General features: G+C 46.6%; 1 protein-coding gene across 1 annotated transcript in view; it reads right to left on the bottom strand.

Moving 5' to 3' along the window:
• The window catches only part of ABCA5 (ATP binding cassette subfamily A member 5), a 130,230-nt gene extending 113,721 nt beyond the window's left edge, over nt 1-16,509 (bottom strand). Inside the window, exon 1 of the mRNA XM_073606910.1 lies at nt 16,234-16,509. The gene's annotated coding sequence lies outside the window, so the exon portion shown is untranslated. The remainder of the gene's footprint in view (nt 1-16,233) is intronic.
• Between the last annotated feature and the right edge of the window lie 4,926 nt (nt 16,510-21,435).

Below are 21,435 nucleotides of genomic sequence, written 5' to 3'. Positions count from 1 at the left end.
CTCATCCTACCTATCCCACCGCTCCTTCAGTGTCACTTACAACTCTACTTCCTCTTCTCCTCTTCCTTTTTCCGTCGGGGTCCCCCAAGGTTCTGTTCTCGGACCTCTCCTTTTCTCAATCTACACCACCTCCCTGGGTCAATTGATTGCCTCCCACGGCTTTAAATATCATCTCTACGCTGATGACACCCAAATCTATCTCTCCACCCCCCAGCTCTCTCCATCTGTCTCCTCACGCATTACCAACTTATTAGCAGACATATCAGCCTGGATGTCACATCACTTTCTCAAACTCAACCTATCCAAAACCGAGCTCATGATATTTCCTCCCTCAGGTGCCACTTCCCCTGATCTCCCTGTCAAGATCAACGGCTCAACTATCAACCCATCTCCCCACGCCAAGGTCCTAGGTGTAATCCTGGACTCTGAACTAACCTTTCGACCCCACATTCTATCACTATCCAAAGCTTGCCGCCTCTGTCTTCGCAACATCTCCAAGATACGCCCCTTCCTAACCAATGACACCACAAAGCTTCTAATCCACTCCCTGGTCATCTCCCGCCTTGACTACTGCAACTCCCTCCTCATTGGTTTACCTCTAAATAGGCTATCCCCACTTCAGTCCATCATGAACGCTGCGGCCAGGCTCATCCACCACACAAACCGCTCAGCGTCTGCTACACCCCTCTGCCAATCCCTCCATTGGCTGCCACTCAGTCACCGAATTAAATTCAAGATACTAACTATAACTTACAAAGCCATCCACAACCTGGCCCCTAGCTACATCTCTAACCTAGTCACAAAATACCAACCTAATCGTTCTCTTCGCTCCTCCCAAGACCTCCTGCTCTCAAACTCCCTTGTCACCTCATCCCATGCTCGCCTTCAGGACTTCTCCAGAGCCTCCCCCATCCTCTGGAATGCTCTTCCCCAATCCGTCCGATTTTCTCCTACCTTATCCACTTTCAGACGATCCCTGAAAACTCATCTCTTCAGAGAAGCCTATCTGGCCCCCACCTAACAACTGTACATTTATCTTCTCAATCAGCACATCACCCACAGCTATTACCTCTTGTATCTCTTAACCTTCCCTCTTAGATTGTAAGCTCTAAGTGAGCAGGGCCCTCTGATTCCTACTGTATCAAATTGTATTGTATTTGTACTGTCTACCCTCAAGTTGTAAAGCGCTACGTAAACTGTTGGCGCTATATAAATATTGTATAATAATAATAATAATAACCTCCATGTATGACGGTGGGGATGGTGTTCTGGGGGTCATAGGCAGCATTCCTCCTCCTCCTCCAAACACGGCGAGTTGAGTTGATGCCAAAGAGCTCGATTTTGGTCTCATCTGACCACAAAACTTTCACCCAGTTCTCCTCTGAATCATTCAGATGTTCATTAGAAATCTTCAGACGGGTCTGTACATGTACTTTCCTGAGGAGGGGGACCTTGCGGGAGCTGCAGGATCTCAGTCCTTCATGGCGTAGTGTGTTACCAATTGTTTTCTTGGTGACCATGGGTCCAGCTGAGATCATTGACAAGATTCTCCTGTGTAGTTCTGGGCTGATTCCTCACCATTCTCATGATCATTGAAACTCCACGAGGTGAGATCTTCCATGGAGCCCCAGACCGAGGGAGATCGACAGTTATTTTGTGTTTCCTCCATTTGTGAATAATCGCAGCCAACTGTTGTCGCCCTCTCACCAAGCTGCTTGGCGATGGTCTTGTAGCCCATTCCAGCCTTGTGTAGGTCTACAATCTTGTCCCCGACATCCTTGGACAGCTCTTTGGTCTTGGCCATGGTGGAGAGATTGGAATCTGATTGATTGCTTCTGTGGACAGGTGTCCTTTATACAGGTAACAAGCTGAGATTAGGAGCATTCCCAGAGAGTGCTCCTAATCTCAGCTCGTTACCTGTATAGAAGACACCTGGGAGCCAGAAATCTTGCTGATTGATAGGGGATCAAATACTTATTTCACTCATTAAGGCTGGGTTCACACTGGTGCGACACGACAGCCGTCCTACTTTGGATCCGACTTTGCCCTGCGACATGAAGCCGGCATATGTCCGACTTTCAATGAACGGGGATCCGACTTGGATCCCCGCCACTGTGTTTGGTATGAATCTTTAGGGGGAACTCTGCGCCAAATTTTAAATAAAAAACCGGCATGGGTTCCCCCTCCAAGAGCATACCAGGCCCTTGGGTCTGGTATGGACCTTAAGGGGAACCCCCTACGCCGAAAAAGCGGCGTGGGGGTCCCCCCAAATCCATACCAGACCCTTATCCGAGCACACAGCCCGGCCCGACAGGAATGGGGGTGGGGACGAGCGAGCGCCCCCCCCCCCCCCTCCTGAACCGTACCAGGTCGCATGCCCTCAACATGGGGGGGTTGGCGCCTTGGGGGAGGGGGGCGCACTGCGGACCCCCCACCCCAAAGCACCTTGTCCCCATGTTGATGAGGACAAGGGCCTCTTCCCGACAACCCTGGCCGTTGGTTGTCGGGGTCTGCGGGCGGGGGGCTTATCGGAATCCGGGAGCCCCCTTTAATAAGGGGGCCCCCAGAGCCCGGCCCCCCACCCTATGTGAATGAGTATGGGGTACATCGTACCCCTACCCATTCACCTAGGGAAAGTGTCAATTAAAAAAAAAAACACTACACAGATTTTTAAAGTCATTTATTAGACCGCTCCGGGGGTCTTCTTCCGACTTCGGGGGTCTCTCCGGTTCTTTTCCACGCTCTCCGGATCTTCTGCCGGGCTCCTCCTCTCTCTTCTGCTCTTTTGCCGCTCTTTTGTTATAGAGGAGGAGCCCGGTCTTCAGTCTTCTGCCCTCTTTTCTTCTGATGTTGACACGACGCTCTCTCCAGCTGGAATGCTCTCTGTGCGCTCTGCTATGGCTTATATAGGCGGTGACCCCGCCCCCTTATGCCGTCACAGTCCCTGGGCATGCTGGGACTGTGACGTTTTAGGGGGCGTCGTCATCACCCGATGACCACGCCCCCTTATGCCGTCACAATCCCAGCATGCCCAGGGACTGTGACGGCATAAGGGGGCGGGGTCACCGCCTATATAAGCCATAGCAGAGCGCACAGAGAGCATTCCAGCCGGAGAGAGCGTCGTGTCAACATCAGAAGAAGAGAAGAGGGCAGAAGACTGAAGACCGGGCTCCTCCTCTATAGCAAAAGAGCGGCAAAAGAGCAGAAGAGAGAGGAGGAGCCCGGCAGAAGATCCGGAGAGCGTGGAGAAGAACCGGAGAGACCCCCGAAGTCGGAAGAAGACCCCCGGAGCTGTCTAATAAATGACTTTAAAAATCTGTGTAGTGTTTTTTTTTTTAATTGACACTTTCCCTAGGTGAATGGGTAGGGGTACGATGTACCCCATACTCATTCACATAGGGTGGGGGGCCGGGATCTGGGGGCCCCCTTATTAAAGGGGGCTCCCGGATTCCGATAAGCCCCCCGCCCGCAGACCCCGACAACCAACGGCCAGGGTTGTCGGGAAGAGGCCCTTGTCCTCATCAACATGGGGACAAGGTGCTTTGGGGTGGGGGGGCCGCAGTGCGCCCCCCTCCCCCAAGGCACCAACCCATGTTGAGGGCATGCGACCTGGTACGGTTCAGGAGGGGGGGGGCGCTCGCTCGTCCCCACCCCCATTCCTGTCGGGCCGGGCTGTGTGCTCGGATAAGGGTCTGGTATGGATTTGGGGGGACCCCCACGCCGCTTTTTTGGCGTAGGGGGTTCCCCTTAAGGTCCATACCAGACCCAAGGGCCTGGTATGCTCTTGGAGGGGGAACCCATGCCGGTTTTTTATTTAAAATTTGGCGCGGAGTTCCCCCTCAAGATCATCAGAGCACAAGTCACGTGCCGAAGTCGGATCATGCGAGACGGCAATCCGACTTTGATCCGACTTCAATGATAGTCAATAGGCTGAAGTAGGATCAAAGTCGGACCAAAGTAGTACAGGGAGCATTTCTAAAGTCGGAACGACTTGTGTCGGACCAGTTAGGACGGCTCCCATAGGGAAACATTGGATTTCACACGTCATGCGACATGAGCTCCCAATGTCGGAGCGTTTGTCGGACCAGTGTGAACCCAGCCTAAAATGCAAATCAATTTATAACTTTTTTGAAATACGTTCTTCCTGGATATTTTTGTTGTTATTCTGTCTCTCACTGATAAAATAAACCGACCAATAAAATTATAGACCGATCGTTTCTTTGTCAGTGGGGCAAACGTACAAAATCAGCAGGGGGGAGCAAATATTTTTTTCCCTCACTGTATCTCACGGTATTGGCAGGTGATATTTTAGGGAAGTACAAAATAAGAATGAGGGGAACTCTGCACTGGTCAGTAAGTTGAAGCGGAGTTCCAATCCTGTGTTTGAAGTTGATCACAGTGCCATACATTTTCAGAATGTTTTTTTTTTGTAAAGCATTGTACTTTCGGCTCATTAAACAACTCCACTTCCGCTGTACCTCGCTGCTTCCAGGTTGCTACTTTGGATGACAGGTTGCCGTTAGACACGTGCAATTAGTTTCATTCCGAATTTGTTTTTTTTTTTAACAAATTTTTACAAATTTGTTGATTCGGAAACATCTGAATTAACGAAAATCTGTTTAACTAATTTTTACGAATTCAAAAAAGGAAAAGTAAATTTGGGACTTTAAATGAGGCTGGCACCAAAGGGATGCTCGCCTCCATCCCGGTCATTGGTTTAAAAAAGAAAAAGAGAAGTGGGACTTTAAATGAAGCACACAGCAGCACAAAAGCAAGTCAAGTGACCAAAATACATTTGTTTGGTATACCGTATAAACTCGAGTATAAGTCGACCCAAATATAAGCCGAGGCACCTAATTTTACCACAAAAAACTGGGAAAACGTATTGACCCGAGTATAAGCCTAGGGTGAGAAATGCACAGCTACTGTAAGTGGAAAAGAGGGTCAACAATGCCCATTTGCAGCCTCACTGTGCCCATTTGCAGCCTCACTGTGCCCATTTGCAGCCTCACTGTGCCCATTTGCAGCCACAGGTCCCCCATACTTCAAACCCGGTAGTTAAGGGTTCCTAGATGCCCCCCTAGCTGCAGCCAAAATTTGGGGTCTCTGGACCCAAAGGGTCCCGAAATGACATTGCTGCAGATGGACACAGTTGACCGAATTTGTGGCCCCGTATCTCGGGGACACTTAGTGCTAGGAACCCCAAACTTTCTGTGCAAACTCAGTGGAACTAGCACCACAATATATCCAAAGCTAGGGTTCCTAGCACCAAGTGGCCCTGAGATATGGGGCCCCAATAATCGGTTCAGAAAATGTCAAGCACTTTTCTGCAGCAGAGAATGACATTTTCCAAACCGAATTTGGGGCCCCATATCCCAGGGCCACTTGGTGCTAAACCGGTCGTGTGTACACGGCATTAGTGAATGTAATGAATACGAATTTATCCGAAGATACGAATTATCCGAAACAACAAATGCCGCATCTAAACGAATGGAACGTAATGAATTAGTAATAATAAATAACAATCATTTTTAAAAAAGTCCTGCAAGCCACATCTTTGCAGTGCTATAGGAGCTATTCACCGCTCCTAAAGCGCCCCTTCCCATTGAAAACAACGGGGCATCGCCGCAAACCCGCCAGCAAAGCGCTGTGGGCGGTTTTAACCCTTTTCCGGCTAGCGGCCGAATAGCGCACTTGGAAGTGCAGTCACTGTAGATCTGAGGGGAAGATCTGAAATGAGGGGAAGCTCTGCTGATTTTATCATCCAATCATGTGCAAGCTAAAATACTGTTTTTTATTTTCCTTACATGTCACCCTCAGATCTACAGCGACTGCACTTCCAAGTGCACTTTCAGTGCAAAGTGGATTTGCCTTTAGTAAATCAACCCCAATGAATCAATGTGAGAATACAATGTATCAAATGTGAGAATACAATGTATCAAATGTGAGAATACAATGTATCAAATGTGGGAATACAATGGGAGTTATTTACTAAAGGAAAATCCACTTTGCACTGAAATTGCACTTGGAAGTGCAGTCGCTGTAGATCTGAGGGGGACATACAAGGAAAATAAAAAACAGCATTTTAGCTTGCACATGATTGGATGATAAAATCAGCAGAGCTTCCCCTCATTTCAGATCTACCCCTCAGATCTACAGTGACTGCACTTCCAAGTGGAAAGTGGATTTGCCTTTCGTAAATAACCCTCAATGTATCAGTGTGAGAATACAATGTATCAGTGTGAGAATACAATGTATCAATGTGAGAATACAATGTATCAGTGTGAGAATACAATGTATCAATGTGAGAATACAATGTATCAGTCTGAGAATACAATGTATCAGTGTGAGAATACAATGTATCAATGTGAGAATACAATGTATCAGTGTGAGAATACAATGTATCAGTATAAGAATACAATGTATCGGTGTGAGAATACAATGTATCAGTGTGAGAATACAATGTATCAGTGTGAGAATACAATGTATCAGTGTGAGAATACAATGTATCAATGCAGAAATGTTCTGCCCTGAGCTCAGGAATGAAGCAAACACTTTTGTAGAGATTCACATTATTCCTGGGGGCCTTCATTCATAGAACACTTAAGCCTCGTACACACGATTGGATTGTTGGCCAACAGAGCGTCAGACTTTTGTCCGAAGGGCGTGTGTCGGGATCTTGTCTTGCATACTAACGGTACACAATTGTCGGCCAACAAACACGAACGTAGTGACGTACTACGTGGAATTTTAGCTCTTGGGCGCCACCCTTTGGGCTCCTTCTGCCAATGTCCTGTTTGGTGAGCACTAATTCCGATCATGCGTGTTTGTACTTTGGACTTTTGTGTGATGGACTTGTGTACACACGATACAAAAATCTGAAAACAGACCGCTGTCCGCCAAAAATTTACTAGCCTGCCATCCAACATTTATTGGAGGAAAGTTGGACAACAATTGTCTGATGGAGAGTACTAACGATCGGGTTTTAGGCAAACGGTCTGTCATCACACAATTCCCTGCCGAAAATCCGATCATGTGTCCGAGGCTTAAGTGCTTCAAATCGCAGAACATAAATATTTAACGCATTTGTTAGACGCAGGTTTTTTTTTTTTTTTTTTTTGTGAATTGACTACTTTCTGACTACATGGGTGTTCCCACCTAATCGATCCGATTCTTGCACCATTTCACAGTTTGCACTGCGATCTGCGGACCGATCTGGGGGTGTCATTAACTTTACATTGACACCCGCAGCGGTTTGCAGATCTCACTGTGCGATTCAGGTGCTATAGGGAAGCGGCACTGAATCGTGGGGTTTCCCGCATTGCCACCAGTGTGCACAGAGCCTAACAGGGTGACAGATAAGGGGGTACAGCCGATCCTCCTGTTGAACTGATGGAGCTCCGGTACACCTGCCTTAACCTTGGAACCGATCCTCCTGTGGCTACTCCTGCAGCGTTGTCGGCTTCTCCAACCTAATGTCCCGCTGCAGGGAGCCACAGGAGGATCGGATCCAGGATCTGTACCCCTCCAACCCCTGCCACTCTGATCGCCCCCACTCCCTTTTCCCTTGCTGTACAGCCCCCCCCCCCCCATGTGCCCCACCCCCAGCAGTGCTGACAACTTTTCCTCCTGCTGACTGCAGCTGTTGTGGAAGGATGGAGGGGGGGGGGCGACATAAACATATCATATTTACCAGTCCCTTCCTTTCCTGAATGAACACAGTGAGTGATCAGTACTGATTACTCATTGTGTTCATTCATAACTGAAGCATAGTAAACTGAGTACTATGCTTCAGATTATTAGTAAACAGGGAGCCTCGGAACTTCCTATCCATCTATCTCCAGTTCAGCTGAGGCTGCGGAAAAAGGGATTGGGAATCTACAGTCTCAGTCGCTTCCTCTGTCTCAAAAGTGACATGTCGGGGTTTGCTTAGACCCCTGAGATTTCACCAGAGCGCCACTCCCAACAGCGCAGTTTAAAAAATGTAAAAAAAAATAAAATAAAAAAACAAATCTAAAATAAGGTAAAAAATAAATAAATAAAACTATAAAAAATATTATGAGCATTTGGATTGCATTTGGCAGGTGGTGTGGAGGCGTATCAGCTTCTCACCACCTGCATGAACCCCATTTCAGCACCTTGCAACCGCGTGCATTGCCCATGGCTGTGGGTCACGTGCAGAGCAGCGCCATTCACTTAAATGGGTCGTATTCAGTAGGGAGTATAACTCCTGGACCGGCTGAGAAACAAAGCATTGCGGCCGCTGTATGTGTAAAATGCCAGTCGCTGCCTCTGCAGCTAAAGGGGATAGCAGTTGGGTGGCAGTAAAAGCGCAGCTCAACCGCGGCTCCTCGACCTCAAATGCCCTGTCAAGTAGGCTGTTTGAGACCCCGTGTTTTCTAACAGCAGTTCTGAACACTGACACCAATGACACCAACACCGACACCAACACTGACACCAACACCGAAACCAACACAAATGACACCAACACCAACACCGACACTGACACCAACACCGACACCAATGACACCTACACCAATGACACCGACACCAACCCTGACACCAACACCGACACCAACACCAATGACACCAACACCGACACCAACACTGACACTGACACCAACACCGACACCAACACCGACACCAACACCAATGACACCAACACCGACACCAATGACACCAACACCGACACTGACACTGACACCAACACCGACACTGACACCAACACCAATGACACCAACACCGACACCAATGACACCTACACCAATGACACCGACACCAACCCTGACACCAACACCAATGACACCAACACCAACACCAACACTGACACCAACACTGACACCAACACTGACACCAACACCGACACCAATGACACCTACACCAATGACACCGACACCAACCCTGACACCAACACCGACACCAACACCAATGACACCAACACCGACACCAGCACTGACACCAACACTGACACCAACACCGACACCAATGACACCTACACCAATGACACCGAAACCAACCCTGACACCAACACCGACACCAACAGCAATTAAACCAACACCGACACCAACACTGACACCAACACCGACACTGACACCAACACCGACACCAATGACACCTACACCAATGACACCAACACCGACACCTACACCAATGACACCAACACCGACACCAACAATGACACCAACACCAATGACACCAACACCAATGACACCAACACTGACACCAATGACACCGACACCAACACCAATGACACCAACACCGACACCAATGACACCAACATCGACACCAACACTGACACCAACACCAACACCGACACCAATGACACCAACACCGACACCAACACTGACACCAATGACACCAACACTGACACCGACACCAATGACACCAACACTGACACCAACACTGACACCAACACCGACACCAATGACACCAACACTGACACCAACACCGACACCGACACCAACACCAACACCAACACTGACACCACCACTGACACTAACCTGGAGCAATCCCACTTCTGATCACTTGTTTTTTTTTATAGAGTCCCTATGAAGATACGTTTTTTTTTTATATTCAAAAAGAAGAGAAGTGTCTTATTTAAAGGGGTTGTAAAGGTTCGTGTTTTTTCAACTTAATGCATCCTATGCATTACGGTGAAAAAACACCTTGCATTCACACCCCCCCCCCCCCCCCCCGTTTTACTTACCTAAACCCCGAATTTCTGTCGGCGCGTCCCCGCCGTGCCTCTCTCCACGGGTTCCTGGCTCTTGATTGGATAGATTGATAGCAGCACAGCCATTGGCTCCCGCTGCTGTCAATCAAATCCAATGACGCGGGCGCCGGGGGGGGGCGGGGCCGAGTCTGGAATTCGTGTCTGTGGATGCAAATGCTGGACTCAGGAGCGCGCCAGCAAGGTGACCCCCTCAGGAGAGCGCTTCTCTTAGGGGGTTATCTAATGTGGGGAGGAGCCGCAAGAGCCGCCGAGGGACCCCAGAATTGGATGTTTGGGGCCACTCTGTGCAAAACGAGCTGCACAGTGGAGGTAAATATAACATGTTTGTTATTTAAAAAAAAAAAATGATCCTTTAGTATTACTTTAAGTAATCACTGGGATTGACTATCACATGATCAGAAGCCTGTCCTCCCAGGTCCCAATCATTACTCTGACAAATGGAGCTGTCCAGCTCGGGCTCAGTGCTGAGGATGGGAGGGTGGTGGGGGCAATTGGGGCGTGCTCGCATCACTAATACATGTACAGATGTACTATATTGGCAAAAGTATTGGGACACCCCTCCAAATCATTGGATTCAGGTGTTCCAACACACCTCCATGGCCACAGGTGTACAAAATCGCGCACCTACGCATGCAGACAGATTCTACAAACATTTGTGGAAGAATGGGTCGTTCTCAGAAGCTCAGTGAATTCAGGCGTGGTACCCGTGATAGGTGGCCACCTGTGCAATAAGTCCATCCGTGAAATTTCCTTGCTACTAAATATTCCAAGGTTAACCGTTTGTGGTATTATAACAAAGTGGAAGCAGCTGGGAACAACGGCAAAAAACGGCCACGAAGTGGTAGGCCACGTAAAATGACAGAGCAGGGTCAGTTTATGCTAAAGCTTACAGTGCGAAGAAGTCACCAATTGTCTGCAGAGTCAATAACTACAGACCTCCAAACTTCATGTGGCCTACAGATTAGCACAACAACCGTGTGAGGAGAGCTTCATGGAATGGGTTCCAAACTGTATCCAAACCTTACATCACCAAGTGCAATGCAAAGTGTCGGTTGCAGTGGTTGTAAACCACGCTGCCACCGGACTCTACAGCAGTGCAGACGTTTTCTCTGGACTGACAATTTATGTCTGGCAATCTGATGGACATGTCTGGGTTTGGCCATTACCAGGAGAACGGTACTTGCCTGACTAAATTGTGCCAAGTGTAAAGTATAGAGGAGGGGGAATATGGTGTGGGGGGAGGGGGGATTATGGTGTGGCGTTGTTTTTCAGGGGTTGGGTTTGGCCCCTTAGTTCCAGTGAAGGGAACTCTTAAGGCGTCAGCATACCAAGACATTTTGGACAATTTCATTCTCTCAACTTTGTGGGAACAGTTCGGGGACGGCCCCTTCCTGTTCCAACATGACTGCGCACCAGTGCACAAAGCACAGTCCATAAAGACATGGATGAGCGAGTTTGGGGTGGAGGAACTTGACTGGCCTGCACAGAGTCCTGACTTCAACTCGATAGAACAGATATGGGATGAATTAGAGCGGAGACTGCGAGCCAGGCCTTCTCATCCAACATCAGTGCCTGACCTCACAAATGTGCTTCTGGAAGAATGGTCAAACATTCCCATAGACCAGTGATGGCGAACCTTGGCACCCCAGATGTTTTGGAACTACGTTTCCCATGATGCTCAACTACATTGCAGAGTGTGTGAGCATCATGGGGAATGTAGTTCCAAGACATCTGGCGTGCCAAGTTTCTCCATCACTGCCCTAGACACACTCCTAAACCTTGTGGACGGCCTTCCCAGAAGAGTTGAAGCTGTTAACCCTACGGACTAAGACTGGGATGCCATTAAAGTTCATGTGTGTGTAAAGACAGGCGTCCCAATACTTTTGACAATATTGTGTGTATATAGGTGTGTGTACAGCTAGTTATACACTATACAGCCTGATTGTACAATCTCCTTTAGATGTAATAGTGTGTTATTTTGGTGGTGTGTCAGTGGAGGATAGCAGATTGAACGGAGGATAGTAGAAGTGAATGAATATCACTGTTTGGGGTATCTCTAGACTGCAAATCCAGAGGATGTGGTGTAAAGGATATGGCATGGCACGCTGCGGTAAACTCTGCCCAAAACTGAGATCAGGCCCGAAATCTTTACACCCGTCCAAATGCACGCCAACACTTACTGTACAACGCTGACCGTACAACGCTGACCAACGCTGACCGTACAACACCAACCGTACAAAGCTGACCGTACAACACCAACCGTACAACGCTGAGTGTACAACGCTGATCTTACAAAGCTGACCGTACAACACCACACCAACCGTACAACGCTGACCTTACAACGCCGACTGTACAACGCCGACTGTACATCGCTGACCTTACAACGCCGACTGTACAACGCTGTCCGTACAACACTGACCGTACAACACCACACCAACCCTACAACGCTGACCTTACAACGCCGACTGTACAACGCTGTCCGTACAACACTGACCTTACATCACTGACCTCACAACACTGACCGTACAACGCTGACCTTACAACGCCAACCGTACAACACTGACCGTACAACGCCGACTGTACAACGCTGTCCGTACAACACTGACCTTACATCACTGACCTCACAACACTGACCGTACAACACTGACCGTACAACGCTGACCTTACAACGCCAACCGTACAACACTGACCGTACAACGCCGACTGTACAACACTGACTTTACAACGCCAACCATACAACGCCGACCGTACAATGCCGACCTTACAACGCCGACCTTACAACGCCAACTTTACAATGCCGACCATACAAAGCCGACCGTATAATGCTGACCTCACAACGCTGACCGCACAATGCTGACCGTACACCGCCGACTGTACAACGCCGACTGTACATCGCCGACCATACATCGCTGACCTTACAACACTTACCGTACAACGCCGACCTTACAACACTGACCGTACAACGCCGACCTTACAACACTGACCGTACAACGCCGACCTTACAACACTGACCGTACAACGTTGACCTTACAACGCCGACCGTACAACACTGACCTTACAACGCCGACCTTACAACGCCAACCCTATAACACTGACCGTACAACGCTGATCTTACAACGCTGACCATACAACACTGACCGTACAACGCCGACCGTACAACCAGGGCTGGTGCAAGGATTTTTGACACCCTAGGCGAAACCTAATTTTTCCACTGCCCCTTGGCTCCACCCCTAACTCCCCCCCATTTGCCCAGCCCATGTATACCCCACCTTTCTAATGAAGTGCCCATCAATGCAGCCTCACCAGCACCCATCAATTCAGCCTCACCAGCACTCATAAATGAATGTTTGCTTGCTTCTATTCATTCGGGAGTTGGGACACAAACACAGTCCTCCGTCAGAAGCTGTGCCTCTGACACTATGTGCGAACAGAGCGGTGGCTGTCTGCTGATGCTAAGATTTAGTTGCTTGTTGCAGAGAGTAGAGAGTAGGAACACCAGTGACCAGGCGCCCTAGGCGGCTGCCTAGTTTGCCTAGTGGTAGCACCAGCCCTGCGTACAACACTGAAATTACAACGCTGACCGTACAACGCCGACCATACAATGCCGACCGTACAACACTGACCTTACAACGCTGACCGTACAACACTGACCGTACAACGCCGACCATACAACGCTGACCGTAGAACGCTGACCACCGTACAACGCCGACCGTACAACGCTGACCGTACAACACCGACCGTACAACGCTGACCGTACAATGCCGACCGTACAATGCTGACCGCACAACGCCGACCGTACGACGCTGACCGTACAACGCCGACCGTACAGCGCCGACCATACAACGCCGACCATACGACGCCGACCGTACAACGCCGACCGTACAACGCCGACCATACAACGCTGACCGTACAATGCCGACCGTACAATGCTGACCGCACAACGCCGACCGTACGACGCTGACCGTACAACGCCGACCGTACAGCGCCGACCATACAACGCCGACCATACGACGCCGACCGTACAACGCCGACCGTACAACGCCGACCATACAACGCTGACCGTACAACGCCGACCGTACAACGCCGACCGTACAACGCTGACCGTACAACGCTGACCGTACAATCCAGTGATCTCCTGGCAGATTTACCAAAGCAACCAAACAGACTAAAAGAACCCTCCGCAATCAGTAGACTTCCTAGCCTGTTTGGTCCCAACTCAGATAAAAATAATAAATAAATATATAGACATCAGGAAAAATAAAAAGAGAGTGTGGATGAGGAATAATAAATGGCAACAATTAAAATGAGTAACGATAATAAATAAATATGTAAACAAGAGGGAGTGAGGATAAATAATAACTAAGAACAATTTAGCAGAAATTCAGTATAATATAATACTAATATTCAACAAACAAATAAACCCAAATAACTTAGTAAACACGATCAGCTTCCATACAAATCATGTGACTCTGGCAGAGAACAGGCCGCAATCTGGGGGTCGTACCATGGCAGATCACACGCTCTCCCAGGAAAGGGGGGGGGGGGGTCATTCTATTTACAGATTGCATTTTAACCGTTTATAAAAACATTCAGATATAAAAATAGAAAGATGGATAAACTCATCGAAGCAAAAACATGAGCCGGGTGTTCATTCACCGAGGACTATGGAAAGCGTGCAGAGGGACCGACCGCCTTACAACGCTCTACAATACTACACAATGATCTACGATGGTCTACAATACTATATAATGATTTACGATGGTCTACAATACTATATAATGATATATAATGGACTACAATACTATATAATGATATATAATGGACTACAATACTATATAATGATATATAATGGACTACAATACTATATAATGATATACGATGGTCTACAATACTATATAATGATATATAATGGACTACAATACTATATAATGATATATAATGGACTACAATACTATATAATGATATACGATGGTCTACAATACTATATAATGATATATAATGGTCTACAATACTATATAATGATATACGATGGTCTACAATACTATATAATGGTCTACAATACTATATAATGATATATAATGGTCTACAATACTATATAATGATCTACAATGGTCTACAATACTATATAATGATATATGATGGTCTACAATACTATATAATGATCTACGATGGTCTACAATACTATATAATGGTCTACAATACTATATAATGATATCTAATGGTCTACAATACTATATAATGGTCTACAATACTATATAATGATATATAATGGTCTACAATACTATATAATGATATACAATGGTCTACAATACTATATAATGGTCTACAATACTATATAATGATATATAATGGTCTATAATACTATATAATGATATATGATGGTCTATAATACTATATAATGCTATATAATTGTCTACAATACTATATAATGATCTACAATACTATATAAATAAATATGATGGTCTACAATACTTTATAATGATATATAATGGTCTACAATACTATATAATGATGTATGATGGTCTATAATACTATATAATGATATATGATGGTCTACAATACTATATAATGATGTATGATGGTCTATAATACTATATAATGCTATATAATTGTCTACAGTACTATATAATGATCTACAATACTATATAATTAAATACGATGGTCTACGATACTTTATAATGATATATAATGGACTACAATACTATATAATGATATATGACGATCTACAAAATGATATAGAATGGCCTAAAATACTGTTTAATGATATATAATGGTCTGCAATTCTGTACAATACTACACAGGGCTATACAATGCTGTGCAATCATTTACAATGTTATACAATGTTGTGCATTGAGTGATCTACACAGCTATATAGTAAACCGATCAACAAATACACTGTACAGGGACCTCACTCACATCTCTATTATATTATACAATCACACACAGATAATATCATACAATCATCCCAGTGCAATGACGATGTATATTATATTCATATATTGCAATGGTCACACAGCACACAGAGAGTATACACACAATACAACCATTACACACCACTCCATAATATAAAGTCCTATATGATGCACATAGTGCAATGCAATGATCCCAGCTCTATACAATACAATGATCCCAGTGTATACAATGTAATTATTGCACTGATCTATAATATAATATAATGTAATATCATACTGTCAGTGGTGCACAGTGGAATGATCCCAGTGTATACAATGTATTTATTTCACTAATACATACAATATTATCGGTGGTGCTGAGGGCAATGACCCCAGCTCTATACAACACAATGATCCCAGTGTATACAATGTATTTATAGCACTGATCTATAATATAATATAATACTGTCAGTGGTACTGAGTGCGATGATCCCAGCTCTATACAATGCAATGATCTTAGTGGTGCTCAGTGCAGTGGCCCCCCGCTCTCGGCCATCAGGGGCCACACACACACGCACACACAATGCTCTGCAGTCATTACACATGTACCTGTCTGTCCCGGGGGAGGGGTGCTGTAGTCCCGGTGTGGGGGAAGGGATGATGTAGTCCCGGTTGCCCCGGGCTGGGGGAGGGGATGCTGTAGTCCTCCCGATCACCGGCTGAGCTCTGCACACAGCTCCGGGCTGACACTCCGAGGAGGGACCCTCATCATCATCATCATCATCATCTCCAGCGGGCACTGCTGACACCTGCTGGCCACACCAGGGAAGTGCAGGCAGGCCGGGAGCGCTGTGACTCATCACAGTCCCCATAGACACCAACCGTCCTCATTTAAAGGGATTGTCCATCTTCTGGAACCCAATCCCTCTGTTCCCCTCCAGGGTCCTTTCCTAACACATTGCACGTTAGGCCCCTTGCGCACTGATGCGCTTTTGCTGTGCAATCATTTATTTTATTGCAAAATGCAATAAAAAATCTTTCCCTTTAAATCCTACGGAACTCTTCACATCATTGCACGGCGGGCGTGGCGCATTTCGGAAAGTCCTGCATGCTGCGTCTTTGGTGCCCTGTTTCAAAAAAAACATTAAAAAACAAAACAAAACCGCCCAATCATTTTTGCAGAACACACACCAAAAACACATTGCATAAAAAAACGCACTTGCTGTGCATTTATGGTGTGCTTTTTGAGTCAAGAGTTTCACAGGTGCATGCTGGGAGTCAGGAATCCAGAAAACACCAAAAACGTGTTAAAAACATGATATGTGTTTTTGAAAAAAGGCATCACAGCCTAAAGCCCCACTTACACCCACGCATCACGCTAACATGCATCTTCCATGTGTTTTCCCTGCAAACAGCCTAAGACAGTCAATTCAATTGATTGGGGTCAGGGCCGGTGCTACCACTAGGCAAACTAGGCAGCCGCCTAGGGCACTCTGCTGCCTAGGGCGCCTGGCCACTGGTGTTCTTACTCTCTTCTCTCTGCAGCAAGCAACTTAGTCTCAGCATCAGCAGGCAGCCGCCGATCCATCCTCACATAGTGTCAGCGGCGGAGGACTGTGTCCCGAATGAATGTAAGCAAGCAAACATTCATTGATGGCCACTGGTAGGCTGCAATGATGGGCGCTGGTGAGGCTGCATTGATGGGCGCTGGTGAGGCTGCATTTGATGGGCGCTGGTGAGGCTGCATTTGATGGGCGCTGGTGAGGCTGCATTTGATGGCTGCTGGTGATACGATGTCTACAGAGACACAATCAGTACCATACTGACACCACCAGGAACATGATGTCTACAGAGACACAATCAGTACCATACTGACACCACCAGGAACACAATGTCTACAGAGACACAATCAGTACCATACTGACACCGCCAGGAACACGATGTCTACAGAGACACAATCAGTACTATACTGACACCACCAGGAACACGATGTCTACAGAGACACAATCAGTACCATACTGACACCTACAGGAACACGATGTCTACAGAGACACAATCAGTACTATCCTGACACCTACAGGAATACAATGTCTACAGAGACACAATCAGTACTATCCTGACACCTACAGGAACACGATGTCTACAGAGACACAATCAGTACTATCCTGACACCACCAGGAACACGATGTCTACAGAGACACAATCAGTACTATACTGACACCACCAGGAACATGATGTCTACAGAGACACAATCAGTACTATCCTGACACATACAGGAACACGATGTCTACAGAGACACAACCAGTACCGTACTGACACCACCAGTAACATGATGTCTACAGAGACACAATCAGTACCATACTGACACCTCCAGAAACACGATGTCTACAGAGACACAATCAGTACCATACTGACACCACCAGGAACATGATGTCTACAGAGACACAATCAGTACCATACTGACACCACCAGGAACACAATGTCTACAGAGACACAATCAGTACCATTACTGACACCGCCAGGAACACGATGTCTACAGAGACACAATCAGTACTATACTGACACCACCAGGAACATGATGTCTACAGAGACACAATCAGTACCATACTGACACCACCAGGAACACAATGTCTACAGAGACACAATCAGTACCATTACTGACACCGCCAGGAACACGATGTCTACAGAGACACAATCAGTACTATACTGACACCACCAGGAACACGATGTCTACAGAGACACAATCAGTACTATCCTGACACCTACAGGAACACGATGTCTACAGAGACACAATCAGTACTATCCTGACACCTACAGGAACACGATGTCTACAGAGACACAATCAGTACTATCCTGACACCACCAGGAACACGATGTCTACAGAGACACAATCAGTACTATACTGACACCACCAGGAACATGATGTCTACAGAGACACAATCAGTACTATCCTGACACATACAGGAACACGATGTCTACAGAGACACAACCAGTACCGTACTGACACCACCAGTAACATGATGTCTACAGAGAAACAATCAGTACCATACTGACACCTCCAGGAACATGATGTCTACAGAGACACAATCAGTACCATACTGACACCTCCAGGAACCTGATGTCTACAGAGACACAATCAGTACCATACTGACATCTCCAGGAACATGATGTTTGCATGGACAAAATCGGCACCATACTAACACCACCAGGAAAATCAGTACCATCCTGACACCACCAGGAACATAATGTCTACAGAGACACAATCAGTACCATCCTGACACATACAGGAACACGATGTCTACAGAGACACAACCAGTACCGTACTGACATCACCAGTAACATGATATCTACAGAGACACAATCAGTACCATACTGACACCTCCAAGAACATGATGTCTACAGAGACACAATCAGTACCATACTGACACCACCAGAAACACGATGTCTACAGAGACACAATCAGTACCATACTGACACCACCAGAAACACGATGTCTACAGAGACACAATCAGTACCATACTGACACCACCAGGAACATGATGTCTACAGAGACACAATCAGTACCATACTGACACCACCAGGAACACAATGTCTACAGAGACACAATCAGTACCATACTGACACCACCAGGAACACGATGTCTATAGAGACACAATCAGTACTATACTGACACCACCAGGAACACGATGTCTACAGAGACACAATCAGTACCATACTGACACCTACAGGAACACGATGTCTACAGAGACACAGTCAGTACTATCCTGACACCTACAGGAACACAATGTCTACAGAGACACAATCAGTACTATCCTGACACCTACAGGAACACGATGTCTACAGAGACACAATCAGTACTATCCTGACACCACCAGGAACACGATGTCTAGAGAGACACAATCAGTACTATACTGACACCACCAGGAACATGATGTCTACAGAGACACAATCAGTACTATCCTGACACATACAGGAACACGATGTCTACAGAGACACAACCAGTACCGTACTGACACCACCAGTAACATGATGTCTACAGAGACACAATCAGTACCATACTGACACCTCCAGAAACACGATGTCTACAGAGACACAATCAGTACCATACTGACACCACCAGGAACATGATGTCTACAGAGACACAATCAGTACCATACTGACACCACCAGGAACACAATGTCTACAGAGACACAATCAGTACCATTACTGACACCGCCAGGAACACGATGTCTACAGAGACACAATCAGTACTATACTGACACCACCAGGAACATGATGTCTACAGAGAAACAATCAGTACCATACTGACACCTACAGGAACACGATGTCTACAGAGACACAATCAGTACTATCCTGACACCTACAGGAACACGATGTCTACAGAGACACAATCAGTACTATCCTGACACCTACAGGAACACGATGTCTACAGAGACACAATCAGTACTATCCTGACACCACCAGGAACACGATGTCTACAGAGACACAATCAGTATTATACTGACACCACCAGGAACATGATGTCTACAGAGACACAATCAGTACTATCCTGACACATACAGGAACACGATGTCTACAGAGACACAACCAGTACCGTACTGACACCACCAGTAACATGATGTCTACAGAGAAACAATCAGTACCATACTGACACCTCCAGGAACATGATGTCTAAAGAGACACAATCAGTACCATACTGACACCTCCAGGAACATGATGTCTACAGAGACACAATCAGTACCATACTGACACCACCAGGAACACGATGTCTACAGAGACACAATCAGTACCATACTGACACCACCAGGAACACGATGTCTACAGAGACACAATCAGTACCATACTGACACCACCAGGAACACGATGTCTACAGAGACACAATCAGTACTATACTGACACCACCAGGAACATGATGTCTACAGAGACACAATCAGTACCATACTGACACCTACAGGAACACGATGTCTACAGAGACACAATCAGTACTATCCTGACACCTACAGGAACACGATGTCTACAGAGACACAACCAGTACCGTACTGACACCTCCAGGAACCTGATGTCTACAGAGACACAATCAGTACCATACTGACATCTCCAGGAACATGATGTTTGCATGGACAAAATCATCACCATACTAACACCACCAGGAAAATCAGTACCATCCTGACACCACCAGGAACATAATGTCTACAGAGACACAATCAGTACCATCCTGACACATACAGGAACACGATGTCTACAGAGACACAACCAGTGCCGTACTGACATCACCAGTAACATGATATCTACAGAGACACAATCAGTACCATACTGACACCTCCAGGAACATGATGTCTACAGAGACACAATCAGTACCATACTGACACCACCAGAAACACGATGTCTACAGAGACACAATCAGTACCATACTGACACCACCAGGAACATGATGTCTACAGAGACACAATCAGTACTATACTGACACCACCAGGAACATGATGTCTACAGAGACACAATCAGTACCATACTGACACCTACAGGAACACGATGTCTACAGAGACACAATCAGTACTATCCTGACACCTACAGGAACACGATGTCTACAGAGACACAATCAGTACTATCCTGACACCTACAGGAACACGATGTCTACAGAGACACAATCAGTACTATACTGACACCACCAGGAACATGATGTCTACAGAGACACAATCAGTACTATCCTGACACCTACAGGAACACGATGTCTACAGAGACACAACCAGTACCGTACTGACACCACCAGTAACATGATGTCTACAAAGACACAATCAGTACCATACTGACACC

This window comes from Aquarana catesbeiana, linkage group LG12 (genome assembly GCF_042186555.1).
Source record: "Aquarana catesbeiana isolate 2022-GZ linkage group LG12, ASM4218655v1, whole genome shotgun sequence".
NCBI classification, from domain to species: domain Eukaryota; kingdom Metazoa; phylum Chordata; class Amphibia; order Anura; family Ranidae; genus Aquarana; species Aquarana catesbeiana.
The sequence above is the reverse complement of the archived record's forward strand: the minus strand, read 5'-3'. Positions and strand labels throughout refer to the sequence as shown.